Source organism: Loxodonta africana, chromosome 5 (assembly GCF_030014295.1).
Source record: "Loxodonta africana isolate mLoxAfr1 chromosome 5, mLoxAfr1.hap2, whole genome shotgun sequence".
Classification (NCBI taxonomy): Eukaryota; Metazoa; Chordata; class Mammalia; order Proboscidea; family Elephantidae; genus Loxodonta; species Loxodonta africana.
This window is the reverse complement of record NC_087346.1, coordinates 149,270,071-149,287,442: the sequence shown is the minus strand read 5'-3', so window position 1 is coordinate 149,287,442 and position 17,372 is coordinate 149,270,071. Positions and strand designations below refer to the sequence as shown.

Below are 17,372 nucleotides of genomic sequence, written 5' to 3'. Positions count from 1 at the left end.
AATATGTTCAAAGAACTTCAGACAAAGTCTCCCCATCTTTGCTTCTAAGGAGCATTCTGGTTGTGCTTCTTCCAAGACAGATTTGTTTGTTCTTCTGGGAGTCCAAGGTACATTCAATATTCTTCACCACCACCATAATTCAAAGGCATCAACTCTTCTTCAGTCTTCCTTATTCACTGTCCAGCTTTCACATGCATATGAGGCAACTGAAAATACCATGGCTTGGGTCAGGAGCACTTTAGTACTCAAAGTGACATCTTCCCTTTTTAACACTTTAAAGAGGTCTTTTGCAGCAGATGTGCCCAATGCAATATGCCGTTTGAATTCTTGACTGCTGCTTCCATGGGCATTGATCCAAATAAAATGAAATTCTTGACAACTTCAGTCGTTTCTCCTTTTATCATGATGTTGCTTATTGGTCTAGTTGTGAGGATTATTATTTTCTTTATGTTGAAATGTAACCCATACTGAAGGCTATAATAGTCTTTGATCTTCATCAGTAAATGCTTCAAGCCCTCTTCACTTTCAGCAAGCAAGACTGTGTCATCTGCATATCACAGGACTTAATGAGTCTTCCTCTAATCCTGATGCCCCATTCTTCTTCATATAGTCCAGCTTCTCAGATTATTTGGTCAGCATACACATTGAATAAGGACAGTGAAAGGATACAATGCTGACATATACTTTTACTGATTTTAAACCCTTGTTCTGTTCCAACAACTGACTCCTGGTCTATGTACAGGTTCCACATGATCACCAGTTAATTGTTCTGGAATTCTCATTCTTCACAATTTTATCAATAATTATCCACACGGTTGAATGTCCCTGCACAGTGAAACAGTTACAGCAGTACATAATTAAGCTAGGCTTATTTATTTCTTTTGTTACATGTAGTTAAAAACAAAACAAAAAAACATACAGTGCAATAAGCCACTCACTAAATCTTTGATGAATGACAAAAAAATATTATTCAGTTCTATCATGGATTAAATTGTGTCCCCCCAAAATATGTGTCAACTTAGCTAGGCCATGATTCCCAGTACTGCATGAGTGTCCACCATTCTGTCATCTGACATGATTTTCCTATTTGTTGTAAATCCTCTCTATGATGTTGGTGAGATGGGATTAGCAGCAGTTATGTTAATGAGACAAGACTCAATCTACAAGATTAGAGACATGGGGACCTCCTACCACCAAGAAACAAGAGCCAGGAGAACAGCGCATCATTTGGACCCAGGATCCCTGCACTGAAATGCTCCTCAGCCTGGGAAGGCTGGTGACAAGGATCTTTCCCCAGAGCTGACAGAGAGAGAAAGCCCTACCCTGGAGCTGGCACCCTGAATTGGGACTTCTAGCCTCCGAGACTGTGACAGAATAAACTTCTCTTTGTTAAAGCCATCCACTTGTGGTATTTCTGTTATAATAGCACTAGATAACTAAGACAGCCTCTTAAAATTAACACAAAATAAAAACTGTATCTGAAATAATATTTACTCCTTTATTTTACAGGAATATAATACGGGACTGAAAATTAATGAACTAGAGTCTTATTCCACAATAAGAATATATCTCACAAACATGTGTTGAGCAAAAGAAGCAAGACACAAAGGGATATATGTTATAAATGATTGCATTTATTTGAAGTTCAAAAATGGCAAAATTAAATATTATTTAGCAACACATTCACAGATGACAAAAGTAAAATGAAAAGCAAGAAAAAGATCAAAACAAAATCAGGATAACAGCTACCTCTGAAGGCAGATAGGGGATTGATATAGGCACTTGATAGGTCGCAAGGGTGCTGTCAATGCTTTATTTCCTGGTCTGGGAATAGTTATCCTTTAAGTTATAAATGTTTTATGTACACGTATCTCCTACATTAAAAATTTCTATCAAAAGCACAGTGATAACATACCATTTGTATCACCGAATCTAATTTTTCATATAACCATAAAGAAGGGTGACTACTGCAAAAAAATTCATGGTTTTCATAATTTTTCCCAATAACTTCTATTAACCTTTAATCATCAAATCATACTCTTCTGACCTACCTATATACATCATGAACCTTGTGAATTTTCTTTTCAATTATTTACTGCCTGACTCTGCCAACATCTCATTTGTAAATTACTTGGCTTCTAGCACATTTCCCAAGATTTTCATAGATTCCACATATACTGTGAGATTTCCCTAGTGAATCTGCGCTGTGCTTATAGTGCACAATCACGTAAAAATCCATAGACCAAACACAAGGATTCTGAGGGGACAATAACAAATACTTTAAAATGTGGATCCTACCTATACAGTCACCAAACCAACACCAACGGCAGCCAGTATCAAGGAGACAGGGAAGGGAATAGATAAGAATTCATATCATTTCCTTAACTTATATGGTACCATTAATTCCAAGGAACGACTGGTGGATTTGAACCGCCAACCTTTTGGTTAGCAGCCGTAGCTCTTAACCACTACACCGCCAGGGTGTCCCTATCATTGTGTTGTTGTTAGGTGCCATCCATTTGGTTCTGACTCACAGCGACCCTATGCACAACAGAACGAAACACTGCCCAGTCCCAAGTCATCCTTACAATCATTGTTATGCTCGAGCTCATCGTTGCGGCCACTGTGTGAATTCACCTTGTTGAGGGTATTCCTATTTTACGCTGACCCTGTACTCTGCCAAGCATGATGTCCTTCTCCAGGGACTGATCCCTCCTGACAATATGTCCAAAGTATAATTAATTAGATTACCTAAATTCCTTCTGGTAATAAATAATGCGTAACTACTATTCATGACCCCCACGTGTCTGACAGTCTGTCGTACTGTGGGGGCTTGTGTGTTGCTGAAAGCTATGCCACTGGTATTCAGATACCAGCAGGGTCACCCATGGAGAAAACGTTTCATCTGAGCTTCCAGACTAAGACAAACTAGGAAGAAGGACCCAGCAGTCTACCTCTGAAAAGCATTAGCCAGTGAAAACTTTATGAATAGCAGCAGAACACTGTCTAATACAGTGCTGGAAGATGAGCCCCCCAGGTTGGAAGGCACTCAAGAGATGACTGGGGAAGAACTGCCTACTCAAAGTAGAGTTGACCTTAATGATGTGGATGGAGTAAAGCTTTCGGGACCTTCATTTCCTGATGTGGCACAACTCAAAATGAGAAGAAACAGCTGCAAACATCCATTAATAATCAAAACCTGGAATGTACGAAGTATGAATCTAGGATAACCGGAAATCATCAAAAAAAGAAATGGAATGCATAAACATCGATATCCTAGGCATTACTGAACTGAAATGGACAGGAATTGGCCATTTTGAATCGGACATATAGTCTACTATGCTGGGAATAACAACTTGAAGAGGAATGGTGTTGCATTCATCGCCAAAAAGAACATTTCAAGATCTATCCTGAAGTACAACACTGTCAGTGATAGGATAACATCCATACGCCTACAAGGATGACCACTTAATACGAACATTATTCAAATTTACGCACCAACCCCTAGGGCCAAAGATAAAGAAATAGAAGATTTTTATCAGCTGCTGCAGTCTGAAACTGATCAAACATGCAATCAAGATGCACTGATAATCACTGGTGATTGGAATGCGAAAGCTGTAAACAAAGAAGGAGGATCAGTAGTTGGAAAATATGGCCTTTGTGACCGAAACGATGCTGGAGATCGAATGATAGAATTTTGCAAGACCAACAACTTCTTCATTGTAAATACCTTCTTTCACCAATATAAATGGCGACTACACACATGGACCTCGCAAAACGGAACACACGGAAATCAAATTGACTACATCTGTGGAAAAAGACGATGGAAAAGCTCAATATCATCAGTCAGAACAAGGCCAGGGGCCGACTGTGGAACAGACCATCAATTGCTCATATGCAAGTTCAAGTTGAAACTGAAGAAAATCAGAGCAAGTCCACGAGAACCAAAATATGACCTTGAGTATATCCCACCTGAATTTAGAGACCATCTGAAGAATAGATTTCACGCATTGAACACTAGTGATCAGAGACCAGACAAGTTGTGGAATGCCATCAAGGACATCATCCATGAAGAAAACAAGAGGTCACTGAAAAGACAGGAGAGAAAGAAAAGACCAAGGTGGATGTCAGAGGAAACTCTGAAACTTGCTCTTGAGCATCGAGCAGCTAAAGCAAAAGGAAGAATTGATGAAGTAAAAGAACTGCATAGAAGTTTTCAAAGGGCTTCTTGAGAAGATAAAGTAAAGTATTATAACGACATGTGCAAAGAGCTGGAGATGGAAAATCAAAAGGGAAGAACACACTCGGCGTTTCTCAAGCTGAAAGAACTGAAGAAAAAATTCAAGCCTCGATTTGCAATAGTGAAGGATTCCATGGGGAAAATATTAAACGACGCAGGAAGCATCAAAAGAAGATGGAAGGAATACACAGAGTCATTACACCAAAAAGAGTTAGTCGATATTCAACCATTTCAAGGGGTATCATATGATCAGGAACCAATGGTACTGAAGGAAGAAGTCCAAGCTGCTCTGAAGGCACTGGTGAAAAACAAGGCTCCAGGAATCAATGGAATATCAACTAAGATGTTTCAACAAACAGATGCAGTGCTGGAGGTGCTCACTCGTCTATGCCAAAAAAATATGGAAAACAGCTTCCTGGCCAACTGACTGGAAGAGATGCATATTTATGCCTATTCCCAAGAAAGGTGATCCAACTGAATGTGGAAATCACAGGACAATATCATTAATATCACATGCAAGCAAAATTTTCCTGAAGATCATTCAAAAACGGCTGGAGCAGTGTATCGACAGGGAACTGCCAGAAATTCAGGCTAGTTTCAGAAGAGGATGTGGAAACAGGGATATCAGTGCTGATGTCAGATGGATCCTGGCTAAAAGCAGAGAATACCAGAAGGATGTTTACCTGTGTTGTATTGACTATGTAAAGGCACTCGACTGTGAAGATCATAACAAACTATGGATAACACTGTGAAGAATGGGAATTCCAGAACACTTAATTGTGCTCATGAGGAACCTTTACACAGATCGAGAGGCAGTTGTTCGGACAGAACAAGGGGATACTGATTGGTTTAAAGTCACGAAAGGTGTCCGTCAGGGTTGTATTCTTTCACCATACCTATTTAATCGGTATGCTGAACAAATAATACGAGAAGCTGGACTGTATGAAGAAGAACAGGGCATCAGAATTGGAGGAAGGCTCGTTAACAACCTGCGTTATGCAGATAACACAACCTTGCTTGCTGAAAGTTAAGAAGACCTGAAGCACTTACTAATGAAGATCAAAGACCACAGCCTTCAGTATGGATTACACCTCAACATAAAGAAAACAAAAATCCTCACAACTGGACCAATGAGCAACATCATGATAAAGGGAGAAAAGATTGAAATTGTCAAGGATTTCATTTTACTTGGATCCACAATCAACAGCCATGGAAGCAGCAGTCAAGAAATCAAAAGACACACTGCATTGGGCAAATCTGCTGCAAAGGACCTCTTCAAAGTGTTGAAGAGCAAAGATGTCACTCTGAAGACTAAAGCGTGCCTGACCCAAGCCATGGTATTTTCAATGGCATCATAATAAGCATGTGAAAGCTGGACAATGAATAAGGAAGACCAAAAAGGAGTTGACGCCTTTGAATTGTGGTGTTGGCGAAGAATATTGAATATACCATGGACTGCTAAAAGAACAAATCTGTCTTGGAAGAAGTGCGGCCAGAATGCTCCTTAGAGGAAAGGATGGCGAGACTGCGTCTTACATACTTTGGACATGTTGTCAGGAGGGATCAGTCCCTGGAGAAGGACATCACGCTTGGCAGAGTACAGGGTCGGCGGAAAAGAGGAAGACCCTCAACAAGGTGAATTGACACAGTGGCTGCAACAATGAGCTCAAGTATAACAATGATTGTAAGGATGGCTCAGGACCGGGCAGTGTTTCATTCTGTTGTGCATGGGGTCGCTGTGAGTCAGAACAGACTCGACGGCACACAACAACAACAACAACAACACTATTCATGAATAATGCATATCTACATAGCACAAAAGAATTCTGTACGACCAATGACTTATTTATTCATTGAAAATACCTTTTTTCAACAACTTGAACGGCTACTACGCACATGGATCTCACCAGATGGAATACATAGGAATTAAACAGAATACATCTGTGGAAAGAGATGATGGAGAAGCTCAATATCATCAGTCAGAACAAGGCCAGGGGCCAACTGAGGAACAGACCATCAGTTGCTCATATGCAAGTTCAAGCTGAATCTGAAGAAAATTAAAACAAGTCCATGAGAGTCAAAGTATAACCCTGAGTATATCCCACCTGAATTCAGAGACCATCTCAAGAATAGATTTGACACACTGAACACTAGTTACCAAAGACCAGATGAGTTGTGGGACAACATCAAGGACATCATAAGTGAAAAAAGCAGGTCATTAAGAAGACGGGAAAGAAAGAAAAGGCCAAAATGGATGTCAGAAGAGTCTCTGAAACTTGCTCTTGAACATAAAGTAGCTAAAGCAAACGGAAGAAACGATGAAGTAAAAGAGCTGAACAGAAGATTTCAAAGGGCAGCTCAATAAGACAAAGTAAATATTATAATGAAATACGGAAATACTTGGAGTTAGAAAGCCAAAAAGGAAGGGCACACTTGGCATTTCTCAAGTTAAAAGAACTGAAGAAAATGCTCAAGCCTCAAGCTGCAACACTGAAACATTTCACAGGCAAGATACTGAACTACGCAGGAAGCATCAAGAGAAGATGGAAGAATTACACAGTCACTGTACCAAAAAGAATTGGTCAACGTTCCACCATTTCAGGATGTAGCACATGATCAAGAACCGATGGTACTGAAGGAAGAAGTCCAAGCTGCACTGAAGGCATTAGTGAAAAACAAGGCTCCAAAAATTGACACAATGCCAATTGAGATGTTTCAACACATGGATGCAACACTGGAAGCGCTTGCGCTCACTCGTCTATGCCAAGAAATTTGGAAGAGAGTTACCTTGCCAAGCGACTGGAAGAGATCCATTTATGTGTCCATTCCAAAGAAAAGTGATCCAACAGAATGTGCCAATTAGCAAACAGTATCATTAATATCACATGCAAGTAAAGTTTGCTTAAGATAATTCAAAAACAGTTGCAACAGTACATATACAGGAAACTACCAGAAATTCAAGCCAGATTCAGAAGAGGATGCAGAACCAGGGATATCATTGCTGACATCAGAGGGATCTTGGCTGAAAGCAGAGAATACCAGAAAGATGTTTACCTGTGTTTTATTGCCTATGCAAAGGGATTCAACTGTGTGGATCATAACAAATTATGGATAACACTGCAAAGAATGGAAATTCCACAACACTCATATGGAACCTGTACACAGACCAAGAGGCAGCTGTTCGAACAGAACAAGGGTATACTGCATGGTTTAAAATCAGGAAAAGTGTCCATCAGGGTTGCATTCTTTCACCATACTTATTCAATCCGTACGTGGAACAAATAATCTGAGAAGCTGGACTATATGGAGAAAAATGGGCATCAGGGTTAGAGGAAGACTCATTAACAACTTGTATTATGCAGATGACACAACCTTGCTTGCTCACAAATGAAGAGGACTTGAAGCACTTATTATGAAGATCAAAGACCACAGCCTTCAGTATGGATTATATCTCAACATAAAGAAAACAAAAATCCTCACAACTGGACAAACAAGCGACATCGTGATAAGTGGAAAGAATACTGAAGTTGTCGGTGGGTGACAAGCAGTGGCTGAAACGGGGACATCGAGGGACACTTAGGCAGAAACCATGGCAAACGATGGCTCGGAGTGGGCTCATGGGCACATCCTCAAGATGGAGGTGGACTACAGCACTACCATGATTCAGCACCCGCTGGAGTACGAGAAGTTGGCCATGGAAGAAGACTTCAAGAAGTCACTGAAACTCTTGTCTCTTTAAAAACAAACCCGTATTGCTTCTGATATGGTATCTACATCCCATATCTTAGTTGCAGCAGTGAAGATGTTCTATGAGGCTAAAGAATGGGATTTACTAAAGGAAAATATTATGCTTTTGTCAAAAAGGCAGAGTCAGTTAAAACAAGCTGTTGCAAAAATGGTTCAACAGTGCTATACTTACACTGAGGAAATCACAGACCTCCCAACCAAACGTCAATTAATTGATACTCAACAAATGGCTACAGAAGGAAAGATTCATGTTGAAACTGAGCTCGACTGACTAAAACATTAGCAACTATGAAAGAACAAAATGCAATGTGAAAGAGGCAGCCTCCATTTCACAAGAGTTACAGGTGAAAACCTAGAGATCAATGGAAAAGAAAGAGCAAGCCAGTGGAGTTTATTTTGGAACAAATGAGGCTCTGCCTAGCTGTGAAGGATTACATTAGTACACAAATAATCAGCAAGAAAATTAATACTAAGTTTTTCCAGGAAGAAAATACAGAGAAACTAAAGGTGAAATATTATAACTTAATGATTCAGCTGGATAAACATGAGGGATATTATTTGTCTATTTGTAAGCACTACAGAACAATATATGACACTTCCTCTATATGGGCAGAAAGTGAAACATGAAAACAGGATCTAAAAAGTGTTGTTCTTTATGCTATCCTGGCTCCTTTTGACAATGAACAGTCAGATTTGGTTCACCGAGTAAGTGGTGATAAGAAGTTAGAAGAAATTCCCAAGTGCGAGGATATTTTAAAGCTTTTTGCCACAAGGGAGTTGATGGGTTGGTCCACACTTGTTGAGGACTACGGAATGGAATTAAGAAAAGGTTCTCAGGACAGTCCAGAAACTGATGTTTTGGGCTATACAGAGGAAGATGAAAAAAGGTGGAAAGACATGACGAACAAGAGTTGTTGGACATAGTATTAGAGTAATGGCCAAATATTATATGAGGATAATGGCAAAGAGGATGGCACAGTTTCTAGATCTATCCATCGACGAATCAGAGGATTTCTCTCAAATCTAGTAGTTAACAAGACCATCTTTACTAAAGTAGACAGGTGGGCAGGAATTATCTATCAACTTCCAGATACCTCTGGATCCAAATAATTTATCAAATGACTGGTCTCAGAAACTGAACTCATTGATGTCTCTAGTTAACAAAACTATACATCTCATAGCCAAAGAGGAGATGATACATAAACTACAATAAGGGTCTCGATGCCCTTATTTCTTTTAGAAAAAAGTTGAAAGTCATTAAAAAAGAGAGAGAGAGAGAGAAAGGCTATTATCACGGTGTATAAGTTGGGTTTTTTTTCTATTCTCAGTTTCTTTGTCTAAAAATTAAAGATAGTGAATATGTTTGAGGCCTTTTGTGACCTTAAGGTGCCTTATTTCATTCATTATTTAACTGCATTGGTAATAGGTGCAAAAATAGAATACCATTTTTATTGTCTGACTCAAAAAATTGTGTCATAACTTACCCAAATATGTTTTTCTATCATTTAACACTTTTTTAGATATTGTTTTTATTCAGCAAATAACTATAATTATAATAAAAGCAGTACGTGCACATTTTCCTTACTACGGTTACCTCTGTTTCCAAACATCATTCATCGGGGTAGTGATTTAATGAGTGTTTTTTAAACAAAATAAATCCTGTTGTAAAGCTATCAGTTATTAAGTAGACTAAAAAAACAGCAAAACACATAACAACAACAACAATATATACATATATATATACACACATATATACACACACACATTGAAGTTGTCTAGGATTTCATTTTACTTGAATCCACAATCAGCGCCCATGGAAACAGCAGGCAAGAAATCAAGTGACATATTACATTGTGGGTAAATTCGCTGCAAAAGACCCCTTTAAAATGTTAAACAGTAAAGATGTCACTTTGAGGACTAAGGTATACCTGACCCAAGTCATGGTATTTTCAGTCACCTCATACGCATGTGAAAGTTGTACAATGAATAAAGAGGACTGAAGAAGAACTGATGCATTACGGTGGTGGCAAAGAACACTGAATGTATCATGGACTGCCAGAAGAACGAACAAATCTGTCTTGGAAGAAGTACAGCCAGAATACTCTTTGGAAGCAAGGATAGAGAGGCTTTGCCTCATGTACAACAATTATTACATCTTGCTGAAGAAATCCTTCTGCATCCCAAAGTAGGAAAGATCATCTTTTATTTTTTCTTCTAAAAAGTTGTGCCTTTAACATTCTAACCTTTAATACATTTAGGACTGATTTTGTTGTGCGTGGTTTAATATAGGGATCCAATTCCTTTTTCCATCAATATAAAAAATTGTGCCAGGACTACTAATCACGTATTCTCTTCTTTCCCAAAGATCTTCAATGCCACCTCTATTATAATGTCAAAATTCCATTTACGTGAGGGTTAGTTTCTGTTATCTGTATTCTGTTTCCTTGGGTGAATTCCACATTGTCTTTATTACAAGCTATTAAGTCTTGATAACTGTGATGGTAAATGTTCCTCACCTTGTGCTTCAGGAGCATCCTGACTATTCTTGGCCCTTTACTCTTCCATATAGATTTAGATACATCTCAAATACCATTTGATTTCTGACTGAAATTGCACTGAATCAATATATCAGTTTGAGAAGAACTGGCATCTCTATGGAGCCCTGGTTGTACAGTACTTAAGCGTTTGGCTGCTAACCTAAAGTAAAGCAGTTCAAATCCACCAGACGTTCCTTAGAAACCATACGGGGCAGTTCTATTCTCTCTGATAGGGTCGCTATGAATCCGAATTGACTCGATGACAACAGGTTTTGGTTTTGGACATCTTATTATAAAATGAGCCTTTGTATCCTTGAATATAGTATTTGTCTTTATTTAAGCTTTTATTTTGTGCCTGTATAATTTTCTCAACACAGGTATTTTCTGTGTAGCTAATCGTATCATCTGTGCCTATTTCTTATTTTCAATCTGTATGTCTTATACACCTTTCTCTTGCCATATTGCAATAGCTAGAATACAGCGAATAATGAATGCTGAATGGGAGTGGTAAGAGTGGACATTCCTACCTTACTTAGGAGGAAAAGTATTCACTCTTTAACTATTAAGTGATGTTAACTGTAGGCTTTTCATAGATGCTATTTATCAGGTTGAAGAAGTTCCTTCTCATTCCTAATTAGCTGTGAATTTTTTATCATGAAAAGATGATAAATTTTATCAAATGCTTTTTATGCATCTATTGCGATTATGCTTTTTTTCTTTAGCCTACTGATATGACAAACTGCATTAATTAATTTTGAATATTGAATCAGCCTTGCATTTCCAGAATAAACCCCACTTGGTCACGTATTAACATTCTTTTTATATACTGCTAGATTCAATATGCTAATATCTTGTTACGGATTTTTTTTTTTTAATCTATCTTCATGGTAGATACTGGCCTGTAGTTTTCTTTACTTGTAATGTCATGATCTGACTTTAGTATTAGACTTGTAATGTTTTGATCTGACTTTGGTATCAGAGTAATGCAGGTCCCACAAAATGACTTGGGAAATATTCCATCCTCTGGCATTCTGGAAGAACTTGTATACAATTGGTATTATTTTTCCATACATTTTTGGTAGAATTTACCAATAAAACTGCCTGTGTGTGTAGGTTTCTTTAAGGAAACATTTTAAAATATGTACTCAACTTATTTTTCATAAATATAAGAGTATTCAGGTTTCCTATTTCTTCTTGAGTAAATTTTGGTAGTTTGTGCCTTTAAAAGAATTTGTTTATTACCTCTAAATTAGAACATTTATTAATGTAAAATTTTTCATAATGTTTCCTTATACTCCTTTTAATGCCTGCAGGATTTGTAATGATTTTCTCTTTCATTCCTGATACTGTAATTTGTATCTTCACTCCTTTTTTTTCATGGTCAGTTTGGCTAGCTTTTATCAGTTTTACTGATCCTCTCAAAAAACCTGCTTTCACTTTCACTGGTTTTCTCTATTGCTTTTTCTGTTTCACACTTCATTGATTTCTACTTTGACCTTTACTTTTTTTCTGCTTGCTTTGGATTTAACTTGCTCTTCTCTTCCTATCATCTTACAGTGGAAGCTTAGATCATTGATTTTGAGACCTTTTTTCTTTTCAAATATAAGCATTTAATAACACTACACATTTCCCTCTAAACACCGCTTCAGCTACATCCCAAAAATTTTGAAACGCTGTGTTTTCATTGTTCAAAGTACTTTAAAATTTTTTGTGACTTCCTTTTTCATCCATGGGTTATGCAGGAGTGTGCTGTTTAGTTTCCAAATATTTGGGAATATTTGGACTCTAATTTAATCCTATTATTGGGCTCTAATTAACTCTATTATTATCAGAGAATGTATTTAATCATTTTAAATTTGTTAAGGTTTTTTTTTTTTATGGAGCAGAACATGGTCTATCTTAGTAAATGTTCCATACTCACTTAAAAGTTACCAGAGGAAATATTCTAATTGCTGGTTAGGTCGAGCTGGTTGATGTTGCTCATGTCTTTTATGTCCTTACTGATCATTTGTCCACATGTTCTATCAGCTACCGAGAGAGGAATGCTGACGTCTCAACTGCAGTGGTGGATTTATCTACTTCTCCTTTCTATTAGTTTTTGCTTCACGTATTTTGAAGCTCCGTTGGTAGGTTTCTACATATTTAAAATTGTTAATGCCTTTTTTGTGAATTGGCCTTTGCATCATTATGTGATGTCTTTCTTTATCCCTGATAAATTCCTTGCTTCTGCTACTCCAACTTTCCTCTGATTAGTGTTTGCATAATATACCTTATTCCATCTTTTTACTTTTAACCTACCTATGTCTTCATATTTAAAGCAGTTTTTTTAGAGACAGCATATTTTTTTAGTTTTTTTTTTATATAGCTGGGGCTTGCTTTTCTACCTATTTGGTGTTCAACCAGGTATTGGTAATCTTTTTCTATAAGGGGCCAGACAGCATACATCTTAGGCTTTGCGGGTCACACTTTCTCTGTGGCAACTACAGGCAGTCCCAGGGTTAGAAAAGTCTGACTTAGGGATGACTCCTACTTGCCCTTTACTGTTATGTAAATTTGCCCTCACTTTGAAACCAATGAACCAATCCCTACTTGCACAAAAAATTCTGCCTCACAATCACTTTCACAGCACTAAAGTAATGCTAAATAAGAACCATAGGCACCTGTCCGAACTGACCTACAAATTCGCTTAAAGACAGACTTAAAACCAAAACCAAACCCCATGCCATCAAGTCGATTCTGACTCACAGACTTAGGAATGGATTTTGTTCATAACCTGAGGACTGCCTATACTCAACTCTGCCACCATAGTGACAAAGCAGCCATAAAAAAAAAAAAAATAGGCAAGCTATAAACAGTGTGGCTCTGTTCCAATAAAGCTATTTATATACACTAAAATTTGCATTTCACATAATTTTCAGGTGTCATAAAATATTATCCTTCTTTGATTTTTCCAATCATTTAAAGACATAAAAACCATGCTTAGATAGGGGCCATACAAAAATAGGCAGTAGGTCATAGTTTGCCAACATTTGCTCTACAAAAAAAGCAAACCTGCTGTTGTCGATTCCGACTCATAGCGACCCTATAGTACACAGTAGAACTGCCCTTGCTCTACATTATTGCTAAAATCACTCCTCTGCTTAAAAACCTTTAATGGCTTTCTAAAGACCTTATGATAAAAACCAAACTCCTGAAATTTTGTTTAAAACATTTTGTTTTTGTCTCTCACCTGTTCCAACCTTGCACCCTATGTTCCAGCTGTGACAAAAATGTTGTAAATCCTTCCTGCTTTGCCCTTTCTCACCCTTCTCTATATGGCAAACTCTTGTGTATCTGTTTAGATTGTGTTTAAGTGTTGTCTCTGCTGTAAAGTCTTCCCTGACTACTTCTTCCTGCAAAGTCCCGCCCCCCTCCCCCCCACCCCGTGTACCAAGTAATTGACTCTGGGACACTATCCCACTGTCTCTCCTACCATTGTACATAAAAGGCACTGAATGAATGAATGAATATTTTAAAATACAAGAGGAAACTGTGCAGATATTCACAATACATAAGAATAAAGTCAAATTCTACATGTAGTTATGTACTGATGATCACCAAAATGTATTTTAATCCCACAGATTTTTGAAAAATAAAAAAACTCTCATAAAAGGTTAAAACCACTTTCTCAATTATAAAATGTCCTTTAGACTTTAATATTAAACTGTAATGTAACAAACTTTCAGAAGATGGTGCTAGCCCAATGTGTCAATAAGCCAAGAAATAAATAATTAATAAGACAACTGCCAAAAAATCTTTCCTCTAAAAAAATAATGGATCTAGTTAAGAAAAAGACATGAGTACAGAAAATTCCTAATAGAAAATTTCTTTTGAAAGGGGAAAAATCCATCTCTAAACCTAAGACTAAATATAAGAACTGAATCAATTTTTACCAATTCTTATCGAAATACAAAACACTGGTCAATAAGCTTTAGTGCTCAAAAAAAGAAAAGATCTTAAAGAAAGAGAGCCTAGTTTCAAGCCTAGAAAACACCATCTCCAGTAACAAAGAATTCAGTGCATGGTCTGAATACATTAACACATCAGATTATAACTGCACAGATATAAATGGCAGCGGTGGGCAAGAAGCTGGAGCAAGGACGGAACAAGATTATAGCAATCAACTTTGGTGTCCAGTTTTAAACTGAAAAATACTTTTTATAGAAACTAAAATAGACAAATTCAGCTGATAAGTTTTAACAACACTAGCCTGTTCTTTGCCTGTTTTGTTTGCGTGAAGATTAAGCTGGCCACTCTGTACTTTCTGGTTAATCCCAAATTATAGAAAATTCTAAAATAGGACTTAAAATCACTCCTGAAGTTTTTTAAAACTCCACATTCAGGTATTCATTTTGAAAAGATTCAGCATTTTTGTTTAGAATATCTCTGTCTTCCATTGAGAACTTAAACCCATATTCGAGAAGTAAATGCCTTGTACTGATTAACTGAAAATTTTCTGGCTTGGGAGGAGACAAATACACATGACCAAAAATCCCAATTTAAGAATATTTGAATTAAAACTTACACTCTTTTTTTCAACTGGAGTGTGTTACTAAATGATATGCTTTAACTTCAAAATATATTCAAACGGCACACAGTGCTTCTAATTAAACCCCAGAAGCATATCTCATGGGTGCAATATGTTCATAAACCTAAAGCAATAAACATGAGTTTACATCAAAAGAAGCACAAGAGAGCTGTCAGCCTATATGAAATATATTGTAAGTTAAAGAGACTACAGAAAATCCATTTGAAAACCACAATTCTTAGGGTAGATGCTGTTCTCATGCATCATTTAAGGAATCTTCTGGCTCTAACCAAGACTGTCATAAAATAGACTCCTTTCACTAACTACTCCTAAAACACACACACACACCTGTAATCAGAAAAGCTGAAAAGCTTCCTTCCTATTACAGGTCAGAATACAATCAGTATTTATGGATAAAATTCTTAGATTTCATAATGAATACTGTAATCATGCAGAGCAATGAAAGAGGAACTACTGAACCCTGATTCCATTCACCATTTAAAGAATAGTGAGTACACTACATTAGTGATATCATTTAAAACTTTTTTTTGGCGGGGGGGTTTAACACTTTAATACGAGATATAAATATACAGAAATAAAGCTGGTTATTTTAAAAACAAGTATATCAATGGTATTTTGCACTCTAAGAAGTTACAAAAAAAAAAAAAACCCACTGCTGTCAAGTCAATTTCAACTTATAGTGACCCTACAGGACAGAGTTGAACTGCCCCATAAGGTTTCCAAGGAGCATCTGGTAGATTTGAACTGCTGACCTTTTGGTAGGCAGCCATAGCTCTTAACCTCTATGCCACCAGGGTTTCCAGAAGTTATGAAGTTACTCCATTAATAGCTAAAATAGTGCTGGACCTCCCCATTTAGGATTAATTCATTCAACTATTATTATATTGTCTTTTACATATAAAAAAAAAAAGTGCTTCAAAAATCAAATAAAGCATTATAATACAGTCTCATTTGGGGATAAGAGTGGCATTTATTAACTTGTATGTTATAATTTTGGTTATTTCCAACAAATCAAAGCACAAAAATCTACTGCCTTGGATATTAAAAATCATACCGAAAACAAGATACAGAAAGCAACTGCAACAAAGAATCACACGTCACTATAACCGGAATTCAAACTTAAAAGTTGCCAAAAAGGAAAGTTGTACATATTAACTTTTTAATTGATCACATTACATTATGTGTCTATTGTATAATGTGAAAATATATCTGAATGTTGGCTATCAAATGCTTCCTACTATACCTTTACCATGTTGTTGTTGTTTAGTTGCCATCCAGTCGATTCTGACTCACAGGGACCCTATAGGTTAGAGTAAAACAGCCCCATAGTGTTTCCAAGTATGTAATCTTTAAGGAAGCAAACTGCCACTTCTTTCTCCTATAGAGAGGCTGGTGAATTCAAACCGCCCACCTCTTGGTTAGCAGCCAAGCACTTAACCATTGCACTACCAGGGCTCCTAACCTTTACCATAGTGCTGATTTAAAATGGCTCCTCTGTCCTTACTCTAGGCCATTTATATGTAAAACTTTCTTTGAGTTTCTTTTTATACAATCCAGCTCTTGGTTTTGTTAAATGAGCTTTTAGGGTAGAAAGACTTCAACCGTGTTTAGAAGATCTGCTGAAGTATTTTTTTTTTTTTAAGTAATATTCAAGCACAGTAAGAAATATTTTAATCCAAACTGTTAAGGTTCAAAATATCACTGATGCATCAGATGAAATACTTAAAATGAAAATATATAGCAGTACTAAGAAAAGGAAAAGTCACCAAGAGTAGAAGAGAAACACAGAACAATTTCTGGAAGATAAAAGGAGCTAATAAAAATAGTTCTAAATACAGGGATTTAATACAAATCTAGTATAAAGCCTGGGTGGAGTCCTGGTGGCACAGTGGTTAAGAGCTCGGCTACTAACCAAAAGGTCGGTAGTTTGAATCTACCAGCTGCTCCTTGGAAACCCTACGGGGCAACTCCCTGTCCTATAGGGTTGCTGTGCATCGGAATTGGCTCCACAGCAACAGTTTTGCTTTGGTTTTTTATAAAGTCTGGAAGTAGGTAGAGTGTATCAATCAGGGTTTGATCAAAGAAGGAGAACTGAGTGATAAAGAATAAAGAAGTATTATAGGGGTTAGGTCTTATATTACTGTGAGGGCTAGAGGAACAGTTGGCATAGGCTATTGCCTCTGTGAGTAGTCTTGAGCCTAAAGACACTGGATGTCAGCCAGGCCGGCAGTAAGGAAGGTAAATGGATAAACAGAAGAGT

The 17,372-nt window shown here is 37.3% G+C and overlaps 1 protein-coding gene and 1 pseudogene across 3 annotated transcripts in view; one reads left to right on the top strand and one right to left on the bottom strand.

Annotated features, from left to right (window-relative positions):
- RAB28 (RAB28, member RAS oncogene family) overlaps positions 1-17,372 on the bottom strand; it is a 127,533-nt gene that overhangs the window by 32,633 nt on the left and 77,528 nt on the right. The gene's annotated exons all lie outside the window — the stretch shown is intronic.
- On the top strand, positions 7,667-9,335 carry LOC100674520 (26S proteasome non-ATPase regulatory subunit 12-like; annotated as a pseudogene).